The sequence below is a fragment of the Sinohyriopsis cumingii genome, chromosome 9, assembly GCF_028554795.1.
Source record: "Sinohyriopsis cumingii isolate HCF-2022 chromosome 9, ASM2855479v2, whole genome shotgun sequence".
In the NCBI taxonomy this organism is placed as follows: domain Eukaryota; kingdom Metazoa; phylum Mollusca; class Bivalvia; order Unionida; family Unionidae; genus Sinohyriopsis; species Sinohyriopsis cumingii.
Genome location: NC_142969.1, coordinates 117,592,989 through 117,620,499, shown reverse-complemented (window position 1 = coordinate 117,620,499; position 27,511 = coordinate 117,592,989). Strand labels below are relative to the sequence as shown.

General features: G+C 35.3%; 1 protein-coding gene across 8 annotated transcripts in view; it reads right to left on the bottom strand.

Annotated features, from left to right (window-relative positions):
- LOC149792537 (tetraspanin-18-like) overlaps positions 1-27,511 on the bottom strand; it is a 136,967-nt gene that overhangs the window by 101,152 nt on the left and 8,304 nt on the right. For 2 of the 8 annotated variants that reach the window (XM_089971179.1, XM_089971184.1), the window contains exon 2: positions 23,681-23,809. The exons of 2 other annotated variants lie outside the window; for them this stretch is intronic. The gene's annotated coding sequence lies outside the window, so the exon portion shown is untranslated. Of the gene's footprint in view, positions 1-23,379; positions 23,474-23,680; positions 23,810-27,511 lie in introns of those variants that run through there. 4 more of the 8 variants (XM_089971177.1, XM_089971181.1, XM_089971182.1 and 1 more) reach the window with 3 other exon arrangements.

Here is a 27,511-nt window from a genome sequence, read left to right as displayed (position 1 = left end):
ATATGTCTCGTTCGTCATCCTGTATGACGTAAAAGACAACTAATGGAAGCAACATTTTTTACTCTGACCCGAGTCTTGTGACATTGCTCCAGCAGAGATGATCTTGGAGTTTTCAAAGAGTGCAGTATATTTGATAGTTAGTCTTTTAAAACGTATTCGGCACTATATCGCCAGTATTGTGCTAATGTGCCGTTAGACCATATACATACATACATAAATGAACTCGTGCTGCTGTGCAAAGAAATACCTATTTTGATTTTGTTTAAACTTATTTATTGTATTTGTTCTAATTGTCCCGTTGTAAATGTAACACATTTAAATTGTCCAATAATTGAGTAAGATGTTTAATTAGAATGTAAAATAACAAGGTATTCTTATACAGCAAGTGAAGTATTTATTTACAGGTAATTTGCAACATTTACAAGCAGGAAGCAAAACTCAGATTCCAAGATTCAGTCGCGTGATTTTCTGTATCTGCCCAGACACCATATGTAGGGGTTTTGTCTTGATGAATGGCAAATAAAGTTAGTCGAAAAGGCTTTTACATTCACTCACCAAGAACTGGCTTCTTTATTAGAGAGAGACGAAAACAATCATTGTTTGTAGTACAAGGGGAGAAGTCATTCAACACTGTTGTAAAAGGAGCAATGTCTCCCCACTCCCACCCTGTACAATGGTATCAGTTCACCTAGACTATGCAAATAAATAATCGAGAATAAATGGTTTCATGCAATGAAAAACGTTTTGTTTCCAAATATAATAATGTTATGCTTATTACATACCTTGGCAAAAAAAATAGGAACCAGTCCAGAAAATTGGTAAGGATATTATTTTTTTAAATAGTGCACGTTTTATACAGGTTTAGTCACAGATATAAATACCACGCTGAAAGGAAACACAATTTACATTAATTCCATCTTAATTCAAGTTCAGTTCAAAGGATACTAAATTTGATATGATGTACCCTGTAACAATTGGTCAATAAATAAGGTCAAAGGTCGATGTTAATACCAAGGAGTTGATGGTATAGTATATTGATAGCTTCAATGTGCCAATAAATAAGGTCAATAGTCGTTCTCAAAACAATAGAGTCAATAAATAGGGTCAAAAGTACTATTCCCAGATTGAGATCGCGAAAAAAAACGAGAGGTTACTTAAGCCTTCACGATGTGACGAACTTTTCGGAAAATTTAAGTACGCACAGTACACGAAATCAAAGAACTACCACAAGACAGGAAAATTCACGACTCAGGAATATTTTACTCGAATGTGACAATCACATGTTTGGCAATATCATAGGAACAGCCCGATAAAAATAGGGAACTGGGCATTGATTTGAAACATAGGAATTTAAAACTGCTGCTGCTTGTGTACTTGGTGACAGCTCTGAAGGAAAGAAGATGGGGATGTAGACAATCACCGGAAGACTGCTTCCGGTTGCTTGCTTGGGAGGCATTGTACTACAAGCGGTTAATCGCATACAATAAGAAGTACACAAACGTGTACAACTAATGAGTCGCACATGCCAAAGAGAAACGCGACTATAATCCAAAGAACTGAACTACTATTCTCTCAAGCATGTATTATCTAGAGTTTTTCGACTCGACTGACAAGTGTAGGTTTGCTATGTTCTTTAATTTCTTCAAAATCCTGAGTGGTGATATGAGAATGCGTACGGATCCATCTCAAAATGTAGCTATATAATACTTTGTGTTATCATTCAAGACAAAGATATAAATTGTATTCTTAAAAAATGTATTATTGAAAACTACACTCTATAACCAGACGCCGTTGGCAGAGGTGTGCCTCAATCATAAAATTAAATTATCCATATTTACGCGAAACATGTCATCATCTCGTAACCACACATTTCGTCGGTCACTCAAATCATTACATTTCTAAAACGTGAGAAGCCTCATTCTAGCATTACAAACATAAACTCAGTATCTGGCCAGACACTCTTTTGGCGACGTTCTCTCAGAGCCAAGGAAGATATGTGGCTGCATCAGACTATATCAAGAAGACCTTTAGACACCAATCAGCTACAGACCAGATGGCCTTCTTCCGAGTTATATAGATGACTTTTACTTCGCTAAAACTTTTGAAGATTACAATTAATATGCCTACAAGACGAGCACATGTTAACGTCTCTGTTGGAAACTTAAGACAGAGATATTTGATCATCACTTCCAGGAGTCACTATAAAACCAGTACTAGCTTCCTTTGCAAAATCGCACTAGTATTTGTCAAGAAGGTGCCATGATACTAACTTAGTACCTTATATTATTCTTTCATTTTTCTAAATTGTTAATAATGTTGTTGTTGGGTTTAACGTCATTTTTCAGCACGATAGGGCTATATATGGCGGCCAGTATTAATGGTGGAGGAAGAACCCGGAAAACCCCGGAAAGAACCACCGACCCACGAGAAGCTACTGGCAAGCTTTCTCACATGCCCACATTGGCTGAATCTTAGACTCGAACCGCCGCAGACATAGGTGAGATGGCAGTGATCCGTAACGAAGAGCGCTTTAGACCACTCGGCCACTCGGGGCCCCTAAATTGTTAATAAAATTCAGTGCATAACTTATAAGTTCAAATGCATCAAAACTATCTTACAGAAGTTAAACTAACATTGGAAACACGATATAAAAAAACTCAGCATGTGTTTCATTTCTTTGGGAAATAGTTGCCTTTGATTGAGATGACGGGAGTGTTTAGTACGAGTGACCTTTTGGAACCTGCCTAATCATAGCTGTTTGCTTTGGCACCCTATATAAAAGCCAGCAGACAGAACTCGTTCAACATATTAGCTTCTTTGGCTTTAATGCTGTTCTCTTTTGAATACAAGTCAAATTTTCGCTGCTTAGCTAATCTTCAGAAGAAAAAATATCAGACAGATAAACTGTATGGACCAAATCAGGATGTAATGGGGTCATTGAGTGTAGTTATACCTAAATATATCCAAGCTGCTTCCGAGAGTTATTGGTGATGTTGCGCTATTTTGTTTCTCCTAATGTCAGTTAATACATTTATTTCTTGGGACAACACACTTGTGAAAGTCCGCAACATACCATACTTAAGCAGTTGCAGAATTTCATAGGCACTGTGTCATAAAAGGTATAATTGTGCTAATTTCAAACATAAAGCAGCACAAAGTATGAGATATGGGGTTCTACGTCTCAAGTTCTAGGACTCACAGTACTAATTCAGTTCTCAAAGTAAACCTATGCAAACATCATGCTGTTCAAAATTCAATAGCATTAAATTTCTGAGTGGTCATGATCAAACCTATATTTATCAGTATATATGCATCCTGGATGACAGCTTCTTTGTAGGGAAAAGGATATGAGCCGCGGCATTGTTTGGACCTACATGTGTTTGAAACATGTGCTTTCAATTCCGTACCAAAGAGTCTAATGCTAATTTTAGCAATGACTTTTCCAGGCTAAAGACTGTTAAAGGACTGAAATCCCATCAATAAGACAGTGTCCCCTTTTTCAGTTTCAACTAGGATAAGCTTTCAAAAGCTTCGTTTTACTAAAATCTAACTTTGTTTATAAACCAATCCTGCCCAGCCAAACCCATATATGCTCAATTGTATCCTCATCCATTTCCAAACTGGCTCCAAATTAGTACCGCGTGTCCTCTAATCCGTTTGGCATAAATAAAGTAGAACAGTTTAGAACATTAAATCATACTTGACAGTTTTTTTCCAAACCATCTGAACCTTTATGTATTGTAATATGCTTGTTCATTCAAGAACATCCCAAACGTTATATATTGTAACTTGCTTGTCTATTCCATAATATAACAAACTTGATGTATTTTAACTTGCTTTCTATTTCACAACATCCCAAACGTTATGTTTTACAACTTCCTTTCTGTTTCATAACATCCCAAACGTTATGTAGTGTAATTTGCTTTCTGTTCCATAACATCCCAAACGTTATGTAGTGTAATTTGCTTTCTGTTCCATAACATCCCAAACGTTATGTAGTGTAATTTGCTTTCTGTTCCGTAACATCCCAAACGTTCTGTTTTGTAATTTGCTTTCTGTTTCATAATATCCCAAAAGTTATGTAGTGTAATTTGCTTTCTGTTCCATAACATGACAAACGTTATGTATTGTAATTTCTTTTCTGTTTCATAACATCCCAAACGTTATGTAGTGCAACTTGCGTTCTGTTCCATAACTTCCCAAACGTTTTGTATTATAATTTGCTTTCTGTTCCATATCAAACGTTATGTATTGTCATTTACTTTCTGCTCCTTAACATACCAAACGTTATGTATTGTAATTTGCTTTATGTTTCAAAACATCGCAAACGTTATGTGATGTAATTTGCTTTCTGTTTCATAACATGCCAAACGTTTTGTATTATAGTTTGCTTTCTGTTCCATATCAAACGTTATGTATTGTCATTTACTTTCTGTTCCATAACATACCAAACGTTATGTATTGTAATTTGCTTTCTGTTTCATAACATCCCAAACGTCTTGTATTGTAATTTGCTTATCTGTTCCATAACATCCCAACCGTTTTGTATTATAATTTGCTTTCGGTTCCATATAAAAAGTTATGTATTGTCATTTACTTTCTGTTCCATAACATCCCAAACATTATGTATTGTAATTTGCTTTCTTTCATAACATCCCAAATTGTCATGCATTGTAATTTGCTTATCTGTTTCATAGCATGCCAAACGTTAGCATTGTAATTTGCTTTCTGTTTCATAACATCCCAAACGTCATTTATTGTAATTTGCTTTCTCTTTCATAACATGCCAAACGTTATGTATTGTAATTTGCTTATGTGTTCCATAATATGTCTAACGTCATGTATTGTAATTTGTTTATCTGTTCCATAACGTATCAAACGTCATGTATTGTAATTTGCTTGTCTGTTTCATAACATGCCAAACGTCATGTATTGTAATTTGCTTGTCTGTTTCATAACATCCCAAGCGTCATTTATTGTAGTTTGCTTTCTTTCATAACATGCCAAACGTTATGTATTGTAATTTGCTTATCTGTCCCTTAACATTCCAAACGTTATGTAATTCTATTTGCTTATCTGTTCCATAACATGTCAAACGTAATATATTGTAATTTGCTTGTCTGTTCCATAACGTGTCAAACGTTATGTATTGTAATTTGCTTTCTGTTCCATAACATGCCAAACGTCATGTCTTGTAATTTCCTTATCTGTTTCATAACATCCGAAACGTCATTTATTGTAATTTGCTTGTCTGTTCCATAACATACCAAACGTTATGTATTGTAAGTTGCTTTCTGTTTCAGAACATCTCAAACGTTATATATTGTAATTTGCTTGTCTGTTTCATAACATCCCAAGCGTTATGTATTGTAATTTGCTTGCCTGTTCCATAACATCCCAAACGTTATGTATTGTAATTTTCTTTCTGTTCCATAACATGCCAAACGTCATGTATTGTAATTTGCTTATATGTTACATAACATCTCACACGTCATTTATTGTAAGTTGCTTTCTGTTTCATAACAGCCCAAACGTTATATATTGTAATTTGCTTATCTGTTTCATAACATCCCAAACGTCATGTTTTGTAATTTGCTTGTCTGTTCGAATTTATTTAATATCCAAACCTTAAGAAAATAGAGAATCACCAAAGCTGCTTACATAGTTTTAAATATAATTTTTTCTACCAAGTTCTGCATGCTCGGCTAAAAAGACACTAAAGAAACCAAATATTTATGTTTTTTATTGTCTTCAAAAACTAAACACTTGTGAAACCTTTGAATAAGCTTCAAACAAAAATAATTTTTGAAATCATGTCCGTAAATAAGTCAATAATAAGCATTTTTCTCTTCGGATTTTATAAAACGTAGACTAGGTGTGGTTTTAAAACCTCATCAAAACATGACAAGTAAACATAAAAATATCTCTCAAATCAATAATCAATGCATGCTATATAGTTTAGCATAATGCATAAGATACGTTAGCAGATAAATCTTTTTACAATTTGCCATTTTCAAAGACTTTCACTCACTCCTTATGTGCAAAATGAAGACATGCATTAATGTGTACGCAATTTAATTGACGGTGAAAGATAACGCGAGAGCAATCTAATCATTTCGACTCTTGACGTGAAGAAAAAAAAAACATAACTGTCTCATATCTGAATTTAAGGTAATATAAGGGGCAACATATGGGATTCTTATGAGTTCTCGACATTTACTTACTGTTATGCTATTAAAGTTTAAATTCCTAGCAGCGATTGAAATTTTTTTAATTGAGACTAACTTTCTCGGGATCATCGTTTCGCTAAATACGTTCAATATATTAATCAAAACATATGTTGCAAACAAAACCTGTGGGGTGTCATGGAATGCCTTTTTAATAGAATCAAATGTCTATGTACTTTGACAGGAACCTTTGGCGTTTCATATTCTCTTCTGTAAATGAACATGTGTTGTGAAAAGGTCAGAGAATTGAATTATGACCCGTTTTAATACATTAAACCCCACAGATAATACACCATCTTAAACCCCACATATAATACACCATCTTAAACCCCACATATAATACACCATCTTAAACCCCACATATAATACATCATCTTAAATCCCACATATAATACACCATCTTAAACCTCACTGACATTTTTGGAATAACACTTACGATCGTTTTTTGTATCCCATTAACATTTTGATATTGCATGCCTAACAATTTATTTTTTAAGAATGGTCCATGTCACTTCGAACAAATTTTGTTATTCCATGCCTAATAGTTTATTTTAGAAAATAAGTCCCGTACCACTACGAACAAATTTTGTTGTTTCATGCATAATATATTATCTTTTTCTTTTTTAAAGACCTCGTGTTATTACGAATACAATTTGTCAAATTCGCCGTAGTTCAAACGTTTGTGTCTCAGCTCTCGGTACATTTCACGAAGACACAAACGTAAACTGTACTCGTAACCGCCATATGCATTGCAGAATTTCCTTAGTTTTTGGTGCCATAATCAGACATTAGTAAACCCATTTGTCTGTTCTCAAATTGCAGAAACAGGGAATATATTACATTATGCACACTTAAAAAAGCTTTTGACGGAGAACCATTGGTAAAGTTCCTATCCAGGGGACAAAGATTGTAGACTAGGGATCATCAGTAATGATTTCTGCATAACCAGCTAACCGCACTCAGAATTATAATTCATCCTCGTAATGATATATTGTTAATTATATCTCAATTGTGTGCTTACGCTTTTGGGCATCATTGCAGATTGCACTTTGGGCTAATGATCATTTATGGATAACATGTTTACATAACCAACTATATGTATTAATTATTGTATCTGCACTACTTTTTTCTCGATCGCGGCGATGGGCGGAGGAGTATCCCGGTCTTAAAAAGCCTTGAAAACATAGTCTAGCTCGGAGCAAAAATTATCTTGAAATAACAGAAGAAGAAAACATCCTACTCCGGATTCCCCAGCGGAAAAATAAAAACTGGTCGATTCCCATGTTAAGAGTGAACTACACTGAACACAGTGTCAAAATTAATGTTTACAATTTATGACAGTTTTGTTTAAAAATATAAATAAATTTTGTCTATTCTTAAATTTTTGTTCTATTTCTTTTCTTAAATAACTTAGTTGAAATATACGTCATATTTTATGCAAGAAATAAAAGAGAACAAAATCTTTTATAAGACTCGTTTAAAAGCACGAGAAAGCCCGAAAAAAATTATTAGATAGAACATTGATAAAGTAATGAGTATACTCTTGTTTACATCGACAGTTGCTATGTTCACATCAACAGTTGTTATGTTTACATATACAATTGTTATGTTCACATCAACGACTGTTATGTTTACATAGACAATTGCTATGTTCACATCAACGATTGTTATGTTTACACCGACAGTTGCTATGCTTATATTTACAATTGCTATTTTGACATCGACAATTGCTATTTTCACATTGACAATTGATATGCTCACGTTGGCAGTTGCTATGTTCACGTGTTGCTATGCTTACATTGACAGTTGCCATTAGGGAATGAATCGAAACGAAATAAAACACACAAAAGGGCGTACTGTCATTATTTTAAAACAAAACTCCAGGAACTATCAACAGTGTGAAATACAAACCTTACCTGATTGGGGGAATTGAATTTAGAATGTTGGCGTATCAGTCCGCAAACAAAGAACTGGTTTAGAATTTGTAACCTATTAAATGAAATAAATCATTTCCAGCCCTGGAGAGATGAGAGTGGTTATGGGTCATGCAAGTTTTCTTTAGTATTTTATTTGAAAGTTGCAACTCTTCTGCTGTTTTGATGAAAGACGCCCCGGCATGAGTCAATATTTCCTTGTTAACTCTATAGAGTCTGGACCTAACACCACATTTGAAAAATTCGAACATGAATGTGTCACCAAAGAGATTTGAAAAAATTCGATGGACAGCCATTTCCGTCCATGTTCATCATTGCTTTATTTCGATTAGCTGAACTGTCTGTAACGAAAATAGATCTAAACTGTACAACCTTGGGAACATTGTTTCAAAATGGATATTGCTTTTCATATGTCCTTACAAATTAACCACCGTTGTAACTCGACTTTTGCATCTCTAATACTCTAGCTAGGTAGTAATCACTGAATCTGTAGGGCTAACACAATCAAATATACTCATCGTCTGCATTTTTGTTCGGAGAGAAAAGAATTTTGACTTATGCTTCTCCTGTGATGTATGGTATTATGATAAGGAACAAACTGCTGGAAATGAAACAAATGTTGCATCTGACTTTCTAAGAAGTGCGAGAATTAGCTCGATGATAATAAAATAGGTTGCACTATCAGCATTTCGTCAGCAAAATAATGTAACTTGATCAAGCACGTGCACGTTGAGCGGTCAGAAATTAAAAAAATCAAGCTATTCACGATGTTGCTGTAATCTGACGATTTAGTGAAATAATGAGATGTCTAAAATAAACTATACTAAAAGCCTGAATCATACCTACTGAAATCACTCCACGAGGCAAATCACTCCACGAGGCAAATCACTCCACGAGGCAAAACAACCAGGTTTATAATCATAAAGCTTAGATATGATTGGTATCAATATATTTCAAATGCTTGAACGAAGTGCAAACTTTGACTGACAGGGGAAAAATACATTTTGGGGGTTAAAAAGGCGTAAAATTATAGTTACAATCAGGCACACCGAAAACTTGTAACTAAATAACTTTAGTTACTTTCGGGTTGCCTCCCCCGCCTCTCTCTCTCTGACTCTCTGTCTCTCTGTCTCTCTCTCTCTCTCAGTTGTGAATGTTGCAAAATATTCCAAAAGCATATATTAAAATGCTTAAATTATTCTCCCATGCTAAGAAGGTTACAGGTGGAAGATTTTGTTAGGGTAATGTAAAATAAATAAACTGAGGTAGGTGAAGAAAAACTTTAAGATATTTTAGCTGGTTTTGTCTAATGTTTATGTGACGTCAGTCCATCTCAAACCAAAGAATTGCTCCCGGTGCCTGACTACAAGTTTTTAATGTTCGAAATAAGCAACCCGTGTATGATCCTTAAATTCATGATGCCTACGTCAGGAGCTTCCGATTTATCAAGGTTAAAAATGTCTTGATACATTCATGTATATAGAACCATTAATTTTTATATCGATTTTAGATTTATTTCAGTCAGCAGCTGTGTTTATAAACTAAAATATTTACCGTACAAAATAAATGTCTTCTTTTGAAATAAGTGTCCCCTTTACAAAATAAATGTCTCCTATATAAAGTAAATGTTACCTTTCGAATAAAAATATCTTCTTTATAAAATAAGTGTCTCCTTTAAAACGGACAACTACTTGATGATATGGAGAAAAAAGCATTCATTTCACGTAACTATGCATGCAGAATACTGACACAACGGTTGATTTATCATAAAGAAAAGAGAAATATGTCTAAAAATAATCAGCTTCTTGTCCACAATAAAACACGATTCTGTTATCGTAAAATCTCGTGGAATTCAAGGTGTTTTAAGTCTCAGCTCAGTCCATGAAGAGAAGTTTCTGCACAGTGTGAGCTCGATAAATACGGTAAATTACATCTGTGTTTTGTTCCGAACTGGCAGGAAAGAATAAGTTTGATAAGACGCAAGAAAACATCGAGGCTCTGAGATCGAAACATATCCCTTCTTCATATTAAACGTAATAATTCTACGTCATATTAAACGAACCTTGTTTCGCTGACTCAGACAAAACACGTATGTGTTGATGTATTATTACATAACAGTGTTGATGTATTATTACATAACAGTGTTGATGCATTATTACATAACAGTGTTGATGTATTATTACATAACAGTGTTGATGTATTATTACATAACAGTGTTGATGTATTATTACATAACAGTGTTGATGTATTATTACATAACAGTGTTGATGCATTATTACATAACAGTGTTGATGTATTATTACATAACAGTGTTGATGTATTATTACATAACAGTGTTGATGTATTATTACATAACAATCTTGTAACACTTCTCACGAAGTTGTAAATATATAATAAAAATAAAATCCGAAGCAGATTGTGTGTGTGTGTGTAATTTGGATTTTTAATGTAGCTTTAAATTTCATCCATTTCGCTACCATGTCTGCAGTGTGGCAGTTTATAGTGACGTCTAGCACTTTGGCATCATGCCACAGGCATGTAGCATGATGTCCCACACAGTCACATTATCCTGACACCAGGCTGACCAGTCCTAACACTAACCTCTTAATGCGAGGCAGCTGTTAGTACCATTTTTGTAAGTCTTTGGTATGACTCGGCCGGGGATCGAACCCACGACCTCCCGCATCCGAGGAGGACGCTCTAACCACCAGGCCACCGGAGTGGTCAAGCAGAAAGGGATGTTTTTAAAATAACAATTATCAATTCGGTGCATCTGAAGCATCCAAGCTGGCATCATTGAAACTTGAGTACCTGCCACAGTTTTTAACTTCGGATGAGACACCTACGCTGTCGTAATATATGTTTTTGCTTTATGTACTCAATTTAGCTTACACCTTAAATTTTTACGTTCGATATGTAATACAAAAAAAAAAGATTTGTAATTTTTTTTTACATTTTTTAAATTCCATTTTGAACAAAATTAGGAAATTCAGATTTAATATGTTAAACATAAACGTAATTTTTTGAAGTAGAAAAATACTAACATTTTATTTTACAGCGCTTGTTTGATTTTTGTGGATCTATTGGAACCAGAAGACTAAATAACTGGGGACTGTCAAACCATGACAAATAGTTTTGTGTATGATTTCAGGGCCTTTAGTTAATGGGCATATTATCGCATGGCATAAGTATGGAGTGATCAAACTGATCAAATTATCTCACTTCATATAATAACGATCACTCAGATTGTCTCAATAGGTTACCTCCATATAATTATCACGTTAATTGACTCAGTAAATTACCTCCATATAAAGATCACGTTAATAGACTAAGTAAATTACCTCCATATAATGATCACGCTTATCGACTCAGTAAATTCACTTCAGATCACGTCAATCGACCCAGTACATTACCTCGATATAATCATCAAGTCCAATTCACTTCATATAATGATCAGCTTAATCGACTATGAAGTAAACCTACCGCATTGAAAGATAAAGTTAATGCACTATAAACTAAACCTACCCCATAAAATAATCAAGTTCATCGACTGATTCTATTTTTAAAAATCATTTATCAATTATATTGGTATTATCTTGTACAAGAAATGAATCTCTGGTGCTCAAACTCTCTAGGATTCTTACAGACTTTATGGAAGGTACAAAACAGAGCTGTTGTCAAGACTTCATGCCGGGCTTTATGGCGGATGTCCACTTAGTCTGGTGCCCTCTCCAGCTGATTAATGGAGGCAGGAGCCGCAGTGGCTCATTGGTTAGGATGCTGGACTGGATGGCTCACAGGAAGTTAGCTTGCCGGGCTGATGACTGAAATGAGGTTATCGTGCCGGACTGGTGATTGAAGGTTAGTTAGCATGCCGGACTGGTGACTGAAAGGTGGCAAGTGTGCTGGTCTGGTGACTGAAAGGTAATTAGCATGTCAGAATGGTGGTTGAAAAGTAGTTAGGACTGGTCACTGAAAGGGCAAGGGTTCAAATTCTACCGCTGCATCAGTTTGGGTTGGCTGCCATGGAACATCCGTCTGCAAAACGCTTGGTCCAGTTTGCATTGGAACTAAATAGCACAGTCGTGTTGCTATGCCGTTAAAGAACAAATCAAACCAGACTAAATTAGCAGCCGTTGCATTATATCAGGAAGAAATCTGCTACTCCCTTTGGCGCCTTATCTCGCTTATCTCTCCAAACCAGGTTCATTAATGGTAGGCGAATGGAGATAGAGGGTTGTGAAAATGGGGTTAGGTCAACTTTGCCTCGTAGAAACAGGTCATAATATTGTATTAAAGAGAAACTAATTAATTAGTTTATTAACAGTTAAATGTGTAGAAAATTCGTTAATATTGAAGGGAATAGTTATCATTTTCTTTACCGCAAAAGAAATATTTTCCCAATGCACAGATTTGCTCTTCATCCGTGAAAGCAGTAATTGACCGTGCCTCCGTTGTTTGGTCCATTCCGGTCATGAGGCCAGGTGATAGTAGATTGAAAGTGACTGGAAGTTTTGACAGTTATTAGAAAGTTTGGATTTACTTTGGATTTAACATGATTTTATTTCACCCAAATGTACATGTCTTGGCGATATTTCGGAGTATCTTTTATATTCAATAAAATTCAATAGTTTTTTTTCATAGTCATTATAGTACATATTACAAATATTGCGAGGTTTTCAAATGCTTACATTGTACTTTAAACAGAAATTCCTAAAGAACATACGACAAATACGGCGTGATCATCAAATGCAATACCTACAACTTTAAGACTAGAAAAACTCAGAACAAATAATCAACAAAATCTGGAAAGGTAAACATGGGTCACATAAAGAACATAGGATTCTAATATAGATCCAAATGCATTTACTTACTCAAACTGACTGATATATCTTAATAGTATTTATATTTAACTTTTAAGGTTTGAAGAATAATTCCAGTTGACCTTTATAAAACTTGCTTGAGGTAGTAAGAAGATTATGTCCAAAGATAACAGTGCATCAAATTTAAGAGCCAGGGTTGGTTTAACTAAATTTTCTGCCCAATTGAGATTTTACATCAATTTTTTTATTATTTATGTGATACTGAATATTTTTATCACGAAAAAACATTAAGTACAACTCTGTTGTTTAGAATGGTAATTCTTCTTTATTTATTTCAAAAAGTACTGTGGAAATTCATCAAACGTGAAGAAGTTCTCAGTTTTTTTCTTTGAGCTAAGACGAGACTCCTTGCAAAAGAAAAAGTTATTGATATATTTTAAACCGCGAGTTCAAATGAATTTTCAGTTACAAACGAAACTAAAACAACAACAGCAAAACGCCCAACATAAAAAGAAACAAGCCAATCATTGTTACCAACTAAAGAATGAGGAAGAAAATTTGAGATGCTTTGCTACAGTGAGACCGATTTCCATTATACAGAATCAACAGTAACATTTCGAGTCACTGTCTGAGATGTGTGCTGGGGTGGGGGGGAGACTATGTTCGAAGGCAGATTAACGCTGGCTTTGCTTTCTTGTGAAAACATGTTCTTTTGGTTATTTAATCTCTGGGTTCAGTCTGCACAATAGAAACAGCTATCAGCTGCCAGCAGTTTAAAAAATAGGAATATTTACAACCTTTAGACTGGAATATTGTTCTTACCCACAATTTACTGACTACTCTGATTTCATTGTCCACAAGACCATATTATATGACGACATAGAGACCATAACAAAATAATGGTTTTCATTCAAAACAAATTGGCGTAATATGCAATTTTTATAGCAATAAAATCGAAACATACAAAGAAAATCTGGAAAAACGTATGATTTCCATACCAAAAAAAAATCTTTAAGAACTTTAAACATCTTGAAACTCGTTTTATACGATACTACAAGTCAGTCGTTACTGTCAAAAGCACGTGATTATAATTCTGAAAGATGCAAAAGTAGGCGATTAAGAATTAGAAAGAAGGTCATTCATTGATGTACACTACACTCAAAGGAAAATGAGATGATGTCAATTACATAATGATGACTGAGTTCTATGGTTAACAAACAAGTAATTTTTACAGCACTACTTTTGTTTCTAATTATTGGATGGAGTAAACAACGGTTCCTTTTAACATATGCATTGTATTGGTCTTGTTCCTTTTAACATACGCATAGCATTGGGGTTGTTCCTTGCAACATATGCATAGTACTGGGGTTGTTCCTTGAAACATTTGCACATTATTGGGGTTGTTCCTTGCAACATATGCATGATATTGGTGTTGTTCCTTGCAACATATGCATAGTATTGGGGTTGTTCCTTGAAACATATGCACATTATTGGGGTTGTACCTTGCAATATATGCCTAGTACTGGGATTGTTCCTTGCAACATATGCATATTATTGGGGTTGTACCTTGCAATATATACGTGGTATTGGGGTTGTACCTTGCACTATATGCGTAGTGTTGGGTTTGTACCTTGCAACATATGCATAGTATTGGGGTTGTTCTTTGCAACATATGCATAGTATTGGGGTTGTTCCTTGCAACATATGCACATTATTGGGGTTGTTCCTTGCAACATATGAATAGCATTGGGGTTGTTGCTTGCAACATATGCATATTATTGGGGTTGTATCTTGCAACATATGCATATTATTCGAATTGTACATTGCAATATATGCGTAGTGTTGGGTTTGTACCTTGCAACATATGCATAGTATTGGGGTTGTTCCTTGCAACATATGCATAGTATTGGGGTTGTTCACGTTTGTCACAAGTAATATGTCGTCACAGATTGATGAGAAAAGTCTTTCATTTTCAGGAATTTAGTTTTATGGACTAGACTAAGAATTTCTGTCGATATGACTTACGAACAACAAATTGATAATTCACTGGCCACATGTCGCAAGCATGTACCTCAGGTAGCCTCCATTTACTCATTAAGAAACCTATTTTTCACAACATAACAAATTGGTACTTGTGTCTTCAGTTTTGCTAATAGCCCTCCGAAACAAACAGATCTCAGGATCTTGTTCCTTTTCCACAACGGATTATTTTGTTACACCGATTAGAATAAAAAGACTGAGTAGCAAAAAGATAATCGATGTGATCTTGGGGTGAAACGATACACGTCTTTGAAAGGTAGGTAGTGCCTCTATATGTTGCCATAATGGTTGTATTTCTAATATGCAGATTACATATGCTATTCTCATATCACTTTGTTTGAATTTGCAGATGGCGAGCGAGTATTCTCAACAGTCTTTTTTCGTTTTTAGAAATAAAAATGTGTGCCTAAGACTGCACATGCTGTTTAAGATGAATTATATATCTAAAGAATAAGTAGGCGAACTAATAGTAATTATTCATAACTGCTGAAGACTAAATTAACTTGTATATGGTAAGTATCGTTTTGTATCGATTCTCCTTCTCTTGTATCGATATAGGTATCGTTCCAGCAAAAGTATCGATGCATCGATATATCGATGAATCGTTTCACCCCTACTGTAATCAATACCTCTTAATTGACCAACACGAGGAGCAAAGGGGACCGCATCAAAAGGCTGATCAATACATGTGTCGGCTAAAGGAATAGTTTCCTGATCAACAACATTCTTAAGAGCTCTTTTTGCCGTAGCTCTGATAACTCCACAAACATCTATGAATCAGGTATTTAATTTTCAATAAGATCTCCTTTATAATCCAAAGAAGACTTTTCAGTTACAAATGGATTAACCACATTCTTATCTACTGCTAAGTCGTTGCCTGGTAATTAATACTTTCCATGGGTAAAGCAAGCACTGTTCCGACTGTCACGGGTCGTGAATCTAAGTCTGATGAGAAACGTACACAATGGAGAAGAACATTATTTAAGCTGCACCATACTCCATGAATATGAACACTTTCATTATGACAAGAATTCTCAAATACCGGCAAAGAACCTGGTAATAAAATAATCTGAGAAGCTACTGTGTCCCTTAATATTGGAATTGGGATAGACTAGGCAGAATCACCAATAAGTGATAAAGAACCTTTCGACATTAATGATTCATTGTTTTCCATAACAAAATCAGACTAGGGTTTGTTTGACTCAACAAATGTTTTGCTTTCAATGGTTAAGCGTGACCTTGACCTCTTATAAATAAGAGCAGTGGAATAGGTCTGTCTTGTATCTGTTGATCATATTCCAATCTGTAGCAATCAGAAATAACGTAACTATCTTCTTACAATAAATGCGCATACAAAGAGATAAGGATTTGTGATCAGTGTTTTCAGGAATTTGATTCCTAAAGGTTGCGACAGACTGTGATTTGGAAGTACTCGTGCGAGATTGAGATGGGTTGTTTATTATATATATATATATATATATATATATATATATATATATATATATATATATATATATATATATATATATATATATATATATATATATATATATATACATATACATATACATATATATATATATATATATATATATATATATATATATATATATATATATATATATATATATATATATACACATATACATATACATATATATATATATATATATATATATATATATATATATATATATATATATATATATATATATATATATATATATATATATATATATATATATATATATATATATATATAATTAGCATTTTGTTGCATCAACAGTGAAGTGTAGACTTTACAAGCGTTGCTAATAAGTACACCTTGGAATAATAAAGTCCAATGTTCTGTCTACAATTTTAAATTTTCAGCAATTTTTTCAAATGAAAAAAATGTTTATCTACGTTTTTATTAATCTAATATTTCTGGTAACATCAGAACTTGGACTTGTACGTAGACAGGGTGGGGTGGAGGTCTTTCCGCTTGTCAGTTCTAATTAATTTACTCTAAACTGCATTTCACTTTCTTCTTTCCCTCCTTGCATTCTTTGACACTCTGCACTTGTATTTCCCTATCTTCTTTTCCACTGTATCTCTTCCTTTGTTCTCTCTAAAATCGAATTTCTCTCTTTTCTTTTTCCCTTTGCATTTCTATTTGCAATATTTGTGTCTCTCTGTCTCTGTCTCTCTGTGTCTCTGTCTGTCTGTCTGTCTCTCTCTCCAAAGCACTTTCATCCCAAAAATGCTTATACACCAAGTATTGGAGAAACTTTTTATTTTGTTTTATTTCGTGCTTCGTTAAAAAAGCAGTCGCTTCAGAAAGATCATATTGTACCAAGCTGGCGTAATTCGTCCTTTTTCAATGACTCTAACCCTCCCTGAGTAGGTTTAAAATAGAGTTCTCTACTTAAGGTGACATTGTGAAAACCTGATGGTTTCACTAATGATTTCTCAAATATGTAAAATCAAAATACCAGGAACAAAAAATAACGTTTGAAACAAAGTCAATTTAAATTGTTTTTAAAAAAATATTTTCAAGAAATTCGTATCTATGAACCGCCCAAAGTTTCTATTACAATTTTATGATATTAAACTAAGTAACAAAAAAGAGCGAACACCAAAAAGTTTAGTAAAATTAAAAAAATAATTTATTTCCCTAGAACACAGAATGAAAATTTGCAGCATTGTTAATTAAATCCCAAATAGTCCTAAAACTTCTATCAAAGGTCCAAAAGCATAAAGTATTACGTATAAATTCCAGTGGTGTTCCGAAATAATTCCAATCATGAATGTGCTGATGTGCCAATAGCCTGGAATGGTGTTTATGTGCTGACAGTCTTGATGTATCACAATCATATAATCCAGAATGTCACTAAATGAATTCATAATAGTTCCATAACAGCGATTTATTCCAAAAGTATTAGCAAACATTTTATAATTCCAATGAATAATTTAAATAAATAAATTATCTCAAATTAAACTGAACACAACTAAAAGACTGATTCCAGTCGGGATGTTAAGACAGGAATGAATGATTCTAAAATAAAAAAATCTTAATATAAAAACCTACAACACAATTAGAGGACCAAGATGAATGTCAAAATCCTACCATCAATTATGAACAAAAGTCAATTACACAATACAAACAAAATATGCATAACAGAAACTTTGAATTTTGAATCCAAATATATTTCTAAACACTTTAGTTTTTTAGTTTGGCAGAACGAGGTGGTGATAGGTCATAAACATAAACCTGACATTGACTATCCATAATTTGATAAAAGGTCATTCATTTATGAAATTTTCGTCTTTTGCAAAATTGTCACTAACCAGATTCCCAATACAAGTCTGCAATTCTGGTACTTCTGGCAAAATACCAGCAACGATTCGTTTAGCATCTACTTGGAGTTTTATACTCTTTCTATGCTTTCTTGTTAACAACAGTACCAGACAACATCTACATACTCTAAATGTAGTGATATATAGAACAAATTTGAAAGGATCATGCAAGACTATACACATCATCAGCAATAAATAAAAAGAGTAGTGGCCTTAAAACTGACCCTTGTTGAACATCTACTCTAATTGACACGGGATCACACACACACACACACACACACACACACACACACACACACACACACACACACAAACACACACACACACAGAGCATTATAGCAGAGAAGACAAAATTGACATTAATGAGTGATACACGTGTGAGAGTCCCTCCTCTCAAGACATCAATATTGATACCTATATGTAAGCCCTCCTCTCCTAGGATCATCTATATTAACATCTATATGCGAGTCCCTTCTCAGTTATGATCATCGATACTAACACGTATGTGTGTCCCTCCTGTCAAAGCATGTATATTAACATCATATGCGAGTCACTGCTTTCAAAATATCAATACTAACACCTATATGTGAGTTCATCCTCTCCTGGGAGCAACTCCACCCCTACCCCCACCGGAAAAGCAATGATATAACAATGACCAAATTTTAGTTTCTTCGTAGTCAAAATCGCCCAAACCTAGTCTGTCATCCATCAAATCTCAGACTGAGCATGATCACTTTGTTACTGGTATATACATTATACAGTTTGTTACCAGTGCATACATTAGACACTTGTCACCGTTATATGGGTTGGACGCTTTGTTACCGGTGAATACATTAGACACTTTGTTACCAGTGAATACATTACACACTTTGTTACCAGTGAATACATTAAACACTTTGTTACCGGTGAATATATTAGACACTTTGTTACCAGTGAATACATTACACACTTTTTTGTACCTGTGAATACATTAGACACTTTTTTTACTTGTGAATACATTAGACACGTTGTTACCGGTGAATACATTAGACACTTGTTACCGATGCATACATTATACACAGTGTATATGCATTAGACACTTTCTTACCGGCATCTGCATTTTTCTTACTGGTATATGTATTGGACAATTACTTACCGGTATATGTATTAGACACTTTCTTACCGGTATATGTATTAGACATTTATTACAGTTATACACATTCGACACTTTCTTACCAGTATATGCATTAGACACTATCTTACCAGTATATAAATCAGACGCTTGTTACAGATACATACAACCGCTCCGGTGGCCTAGTGGTTAGAGCGTCCGCCGCAGATGCGGGAGGTCGTGAGTTCGATCCCCGGCCGAGTCATACCAAAGACTTACAAAAACGGTACTAACAGCTACCTCGCTTGGCGCTCATCATTAAGAGGTTAGTGTTAGGACTGGTCGACCTGGTGTCAGGATAATGTGACTGGGTGGGACATCATGCTACATGTCTTTAATCACTTTAAACTGCCACACTTGAAAAATTGTTAAAGCTACCTTAAAAATCCAAATCACACACACATGCAGATGCATACATTAGACACTTTGTTACCGGTGAATACAACAGACACTTTGTTACCGGTGCAAACAACCGGTATATGCATTAGACATTTTGTTACCGGTATATAAATTAGACACTTGTTACCGATGCACACGTCAGATTCATTGTTACCGGTGAATACATTAGACACTTTGTTACAGGTACATTCAATAGACACTTGTTACCTGTACGTACATTGAACATGTGTTACCTGTCCATATATTACACATTCTGAGTATGATAGACCAAATCACCCAAAAAGACTAAAGAACTGATTGATTCTGTGAATCGCGATACTAATTAGCGGCCCAGCATAATTATTTCACTGAAATATCGTCCAAAAATTCAGCAGAGAGTGTTTGTTGGTTGGTTGTAAGAGCACTTGAAATACAATATTGGCTATATTATGCCAGGGAAATGGGAATTAAGAGTCTTTCCCACGAACATACAGAGCCAGCCGACGTTGCTTTCTGAGCTACCGCAGATTCCTGTTTCATAGGGCTGGATGATTTTAGGTGAATAATTTTATATTAAAACCAGAGTCACAATATCCTGAAAACTACTTTTTGTGCCCGATAATCGATTTGCTGGCGGAATATAATGCGTTCAAATGTAATTCAAGAGCTTAAAAAAATAAACAGAACAAAAGACCAGCAAAATTATTTAAGCGATAGTCTATCTTCTGACTTTGATGATGATCGAATGTACTGGAATGGTATAAAGATTAAAGTTTTGAACTACGATCATGATTATTCTCCTAAATCTGCCGAAAGACAAGCCCAGTGTGTCTTTTCGAATATGGGTATATACACATAGCATCTTTTGCAATGCTTGGAAAAGTTGGCCGGCTGTCACAACGTTATAGGAAAACTGGTCGTCAGTTTTGTGATATGGCAAAGTTGGTCGACTGCCTCCTAGTGTTGTGATATTATGGGAATGTGCAAGGTATCATTTGTTTGAGCTAAAACGACTAACGTCTTATGTGTAATGCTATATCGTGAGACATTTCCATCTCGATATATCTCAGCCTCGGATGAATAAAGAAAGCAACCCATCTGGAACCATTTGGGAATTCATCGAATTTCACGTCTTTCATTTAAAAGATTGTACACTTGTGCAATGAGACAAAATGTGAATTGATGGGGTCTGTAAGTACCAGAAATTAATGAATCCCGCGAGTGAACCGGAAACGGAAATGAATGTCAATGTCAAAATAAATCGAGAAATTATCTAAATATCTAAATGGGATTGCAATCACATAAAGTCTGTTTATCATTTGTGACCAAAAGTTTATACATAAAAGTCCTGCGAATCTCTCTCTCTCTCTCCATACACACACACACACACACACACACACACACACACACACACACACGCACGTACACACACACACACACACACATATATACATACATACATACACACATACATACATACATACATACATACATGGAGAGAGAGAAATTATGATGATGCAGTCGCAAAATGAAAAATTCATTAGGTATCTACTATCTTTACTCGATTGCACAAAACTTTAATTCGTGGATCGGAGAAATGGCGTCGTTGCGTCTACAAAAGGAATAGTAGTAGCAGCTGTACATTTGTGGTCTGTAGCAACCACGAAAAGCACGAAAAACCGGTACGTCACGAAAAATAACGAATTCATAGAATATACATTTTTTCTCTCGAGTTAAATGGGTATTTTAATGTTTGTTAAGCACGGATCTAGTTCCTCTAATATTAAGCTTTCCTAATTTGAAAAAATAATCACGTTTTGCCAGCTAATTAGTTCTAAACTGCAATAAGATAATTGCATTAAACCTAAGTTATGCATGCAGGTAAACTGCAGCAAGATCATTGCAATAAATTTCTGTTATGTCTGCTGGCCAAATCTGTCATACGATAACTAAATTTAACCTAAGTAATGCCTGCTGGTAAACTGCAGTAAGATAATTGCATATACCTATGAGGTAAATATTTCCCTCCATAAATCAGGCACCATCGTATGCAACCCCCAATTACTGACATTTAATTTGATACACTCATCACTACAGAGTGAATGCTTACGTTTTTGTTGGTTTTTTGTTTTTGTGTTTTGGGGGGTGGGGGGGTGTCGGTTTCGGCGCCTAATGCCATTTCTCAGCGTAAGATTGGCTATTCGTGGCGGACAGTATAACCGGCGGAGAAAGAATCCGGGAAACCCCGGTAAGAACAACTTCTGGCAGCTTTCTCACATACCCACATTGGCCGAGCCCGAGACTCGAAACCACACGGTAGAGCTGAAATGTCAGCGATCAGTAAAGGACTCACGGTACTAATTCAGTTCCTATAGTAAACCTATGCAAACACCATGATACTAAAAATTCAATAACTTAAATTTTTTGAGTGTTCATGATCAGACCTATATTTATCAGTATAGATGAAACCTGGATGTCAGCTTCTGTGTAAAGGAAAAGATATGAACCGCTGCATTTTCTGGACCTGCATGTGTTTGAAACATGTGCTTTCAATTCCGCACCGAAGAGTCTGGTGCTAATTTCAGTAACGAGTGTTCCAAACTCAAGATTGTTAAAGGACTGAAATTCCATCAATAAAACAATGTCACTATTTGTTTTCACATACTAATAGGACAAGCTCTCAAAAGATTCTTTTTCCTAAAATTAACTTATATTTGTAACCAATCCTGGCCAGCCAAACCCATAGATACTCTATTTTATTTCCAGACTGGTTCCCATTTATTCTTACAGTTAGTACCGTGTGTCCTACAGGTGAGAGCTTTAGACCACTGGGTCCATTTTATTATTCAAATATACATTTTCATATAATTGTCCCAGGGGTGCAGAAAAATCCATAAAAGTACAAGAATTGTATTAAAAGTAGAAAATCTCCACATTTCCCAAATCTGCCGAAAATCTACAAAATTTGCAGAACAAATGTCAGCAATGTGTGGTCACTCTACCTTAGACACATGACCATACTAAAGTTGAACTGATGCTCAGACTTGAACTATTATGAAGTTATGAAAGTTGAACTCTTGGTCAGACTTAAACTCTTCTGAAATTCTGTAACCTTGATCGTGCTAAAAACCTCAAGGCCAACGAGCTAGGTCAAGGAAGGTGATGCATTGCGGGAAATGTGAGTCGCCATATTTGACTGAACTGTCGATTCGAGGTAATTTATCTAATATATGCGTATTTTGAAGAGTTTTCATACCTAGTGCAAGAAAGGAAACAGGTTCTGAGTATTATCGCTGTTAAATAATCGACCCTTGCGAAGCTGATAACTTCAAACACCTCAACCAATGATCGGTTGAGGTGTTTAAAGAAACTACACGCAATACGACACCGAAAGAAAGATAACTGATTATCCGATCATCTGTTGTCTTTGGTACGCACCATCATTTACCTAAAGGTCTAATTAATAATGAACTTAAAGCAAAACGTACCTTCAAAAATCTAAGTGAAAATCCATCATGGTGTCTTAAATTTCCATGAATGAGTCAACTCCGATGACGTGGGTTGTAGGGGATGAGCCTGCTGTCATGAAAATTTTAATATTATTGTTTAGTTTATTTTATGTTCTTACAGTTTCGTTGCTATAGAACCTGGACAATAATTGGATATTGTTTTAAAGATATAAGTCCTTTTGTATAAATATGATGAATGAACCGGATGATGATTATATATCTGGTGATACTTATGACGCGTGAGAGGCTCGAGAAAACCGCTAGTAAAATGTGTACTCACTTACCCTAGGATATTTCAAATTTGAGTTCTCCCACAAGTCAAGTTACCTCTTCCTCACGGAGTATGCAAGTAAACGCTCATCGTCTCTGCGAGGCTTGTTATATCACCGGAAGTAACAGGAAATAACCACTACAAAGATGGCGTCGAACTACTTAATGAATCAACCATGTCTAGCAAATTAAGCAAAAAAAAATTCGATCATAACTATTAAACGAAACAGCTATTCCATCTGTCCGGATTAAGTTCCTAATAAGCTCTGTCAACAGTTTACTCCTAATTAATGAAAAAATAATAATAACGTTTGATTATAAAGGGAAAGTCTTCCTCCTATGCCCATATTTATTCCACTTTAGACTCCAAAGAACAAGTGTGCTGAATAAGAACTCCGTAATAAGTGTGCTTAAAGATACAATGGAAACATAAATGAGTCTCAAGAGTGACTCGTGAAAGAATACTTTATGTAAAAGGTTTGCGTCTGTTTATACATTACTACTGAGTCCAACATAATTATGGAGCAATACTTTATACTTATAATTTGGACACTCATCCTCGAGAATATATGTCCCTTTTCTTTGTCTCTGTCTGCCTGTCTGTCTGTCTCTCTCGTGTTAGTGTTTGAACAACACCTGCATGTGTTTACATTGATAAGTAGGCATGGCTGCAGTGGAAGGCGTTTACTGTTAGGAATTTTCAGTAAGCTGGCCTTTCTGACCCCTATTTGAAATGATGGATATTACGCATGTATGAATTTCCATCAAGGACAACTGATGTATTATATGTTGTTGTAGCTGTTGTTCTTGTTGTTGTGGGGTTTAACGCCATTTTTTCAGCACAAGATAGGCTATGCATGGCGGCCAACATAAATGGTGGAGGAAGAACCCGGGAAATGCCCGGGAAGAACCACCGACCCACGAGAAGCTCCTGGTAAGCTTTCTCAAGTACCTACATTGGTTGAGCGCGAGACTCGAACCCACGCAGACAGAGGTGAGATGGCAATGAACCGTACTGTGAGCGCTTTAGACCACTCGGCTACTAGGGGCCCCCGGTTTATTATATACAACGAACACGAATACCTCACTTCTCTGTATAGCTGATATCGTCCAGGTGCACTGATTGCAAAACCACAAGTTGTCTCCCTTATTTCATTTATTAGTATTACGTATTATTTATCTTGCAAATGATTATCTCCCGTGTTCAATTTATCTTTATTATCACTTATCACATTTAGCCATAATATTCATTACCCACGGTGCGACTGATTATCTCCCTTATTTCATTCATCTGTTCCGTGTATTATTCATTTTGTGACTAATTATTTCCCTTATTCCTTAATGCATATGGTGGCATTAACAATTTTGTGATTGATTATCTCCATTTTCCCTTTTTCCATATTATGTATTACTCATGTTGCCAATGATTATCTCAGGGCCCACGTTGGCCCAGTGCTCTAAGGCTCTCGCCATTACAGGCCACTGGCATCTTACATCTGTCGGCATGGGTTCGAGTCTCGGGCTCAGCCAACGTGGCTATGTGAGAAAGCTTGGCAGTGGCTTCCCGTAGGTCGGTAGTTCTTTTCGGGGTTTCTCCGAGTTCTTCCTTCACAATGTATATTGCTCACCATGTACAGTCTATCTTTTGCTGAAAAATGGCGTTAATCCCACAATACCAACTGATTATCTCCCCATTTCCATTTATCCATGTTGTGGATTACTCCTGTATAACACACCTGTATGGTATGGCTTTTTCTCCGTAACATAAATTCACGTACCACAATGTTAATTTAATCAACCAAAATATGTAAAGAAAAATAATTAATTACACAGTACATTTCTGAGTGAAAAGTAAGATTTATACAGTGACATCGTACCGAATATATTATTCGAGAGTTTTCGTGACTATGAGACATATCATAAATATGGGTGGTTCAGTGGTCATTCTTAATCGTAAGCTTGCACTTAGCAGATAAAGAACAAAACAAGACATCCTGCATACAGAACAAATGTCAAGTACACAGACCCTGTCCATCACCCACGGCCACATTGGCATCACATTATCTATATGCAAAGTGTGATTGCCGATATACAAGTGGGTTATGCAATTAGCCCAGAAGGAATAACTCCGAAATCATGGGTTAAAGCACACACGTCAGCGGTGTGGTGTCTTGTGTTCCCATATATTATAAAAAAATTCAGATCCATTAAAAGAAGAAGATGGAGGAAGAGAAACAGAAGAACCATTGGCTGGCTTGGATCAGGAAGTTCGCAAGGAAAACGAACGAATCTCTCTTTTTCTAGTAGTCGCTTTCATTATTATGCAACAGCGGGGACTAAAAGGAAACACTCATCGTAAATCATATTCAAAAGACATAAACGCGCTAAGTTGTACATAAATTATTCAGAAACCGTTTCAAGGGCCGTATTATTCTTAAGCTTTGAGTCAATAAAAGTGTGATAGTATTTACTGATCTCTCTCATTCATCTATGCCGGAAAGTCACTTGCTTTTAAAATCAGGTATTTTGGTGAAGTTATTTGTCGGAATATAAAACCGTGAGTTGTCAGTTACGAGAATCATGGTTCTCAATAAAAAAGGTATCTTAATACATTTATCATGAGTTATTGCCCTTTAAGAAAGACAAAAATACAATATTTATATTCTTGGTGTCATTTAAATTATACTCTGATGTCAATGTCAAAGGTCATCATCAAGTGATATTTGCAGCAATCAATGTACGCAAGGATCAGATATACGTTATTGCCAATGTCATATTGGTTTCTGAAAAAATCTGAGAACAAAATTTGCATAGTTAATGATCGTATTTATTGTTCTTATTGCTTTGCCTGACTGCTCAAAAACAGAGGTAAATATTGTGCAAGATTTGTTATCCAGGTGGTAATTGTCATATGATATACTAATTCATAAAACGTATTTTGGACATTTGTGAGAGTCTTTGAGTTTATTTTCATTGTGGGTTCCAAAAATCCAACATGTTCCATTCGAATAATCGATCAAATGCACTTTTCTCATAATTAGAAAATAAAACTTGTCGGATGGTTGTATCGTAATGTCAAATATTTCTTTAAAGATTAAATAAATTGTGTGGTGTATCATTCCAAAAGTTATGATGACTTATTGGTTTAATATGCATCGAAACGTTGTCTCTAAATTGCTTTTCCCTGCTGAACACATTAATGTTAAGTGTGATCAACACAAAACAGGCCGGTTATGAAATGCGCATCCCTCCATTTGCAACAATCACATTAACCACGTATATTACTTACTCTATTGATTATGTTATTCTCTGTCCACCAGACGGCGTTTTGCTGACATTATTGATTACGTCATGAAGTAATGAAGTCTCTCTACACTAGGCTGTGTTTTGCTGACCTTATTGATTACGTCATGAAGTAATGAAGTCTTTCTACACTAGACTGTGTTTTGCTGACCTCGTTGATTACGTCATGAAGTATTCAAGTCTCTCGACACTAGACTGTGTATTGCTGACCTTATTGATTACGTCGTGAAGTAATGAAGTCTCTCTACACTAGACTGTGTTTTGCTGACCTCCTTGATCACTTCATGAAGTATTGAAGTCTCTCAACACTAGACTGTAGACTGTGTATTGCTGACCTTATTGATTACTTCATGAAGTAATGAAGTCTGTCTACACTAGACGGCGTTTTGCTGACATTATTGATTAACTCATGAAGTACTGAAGTCTCTCTACACTAGACTGTGTATTGATGACCCGATTGTTTGTCATGAAGTATTGAAGTCTCTCTACACTAGACTTTGTATTGCTGACCCTATTGTTTGTCATGAAGTAGTGAAGT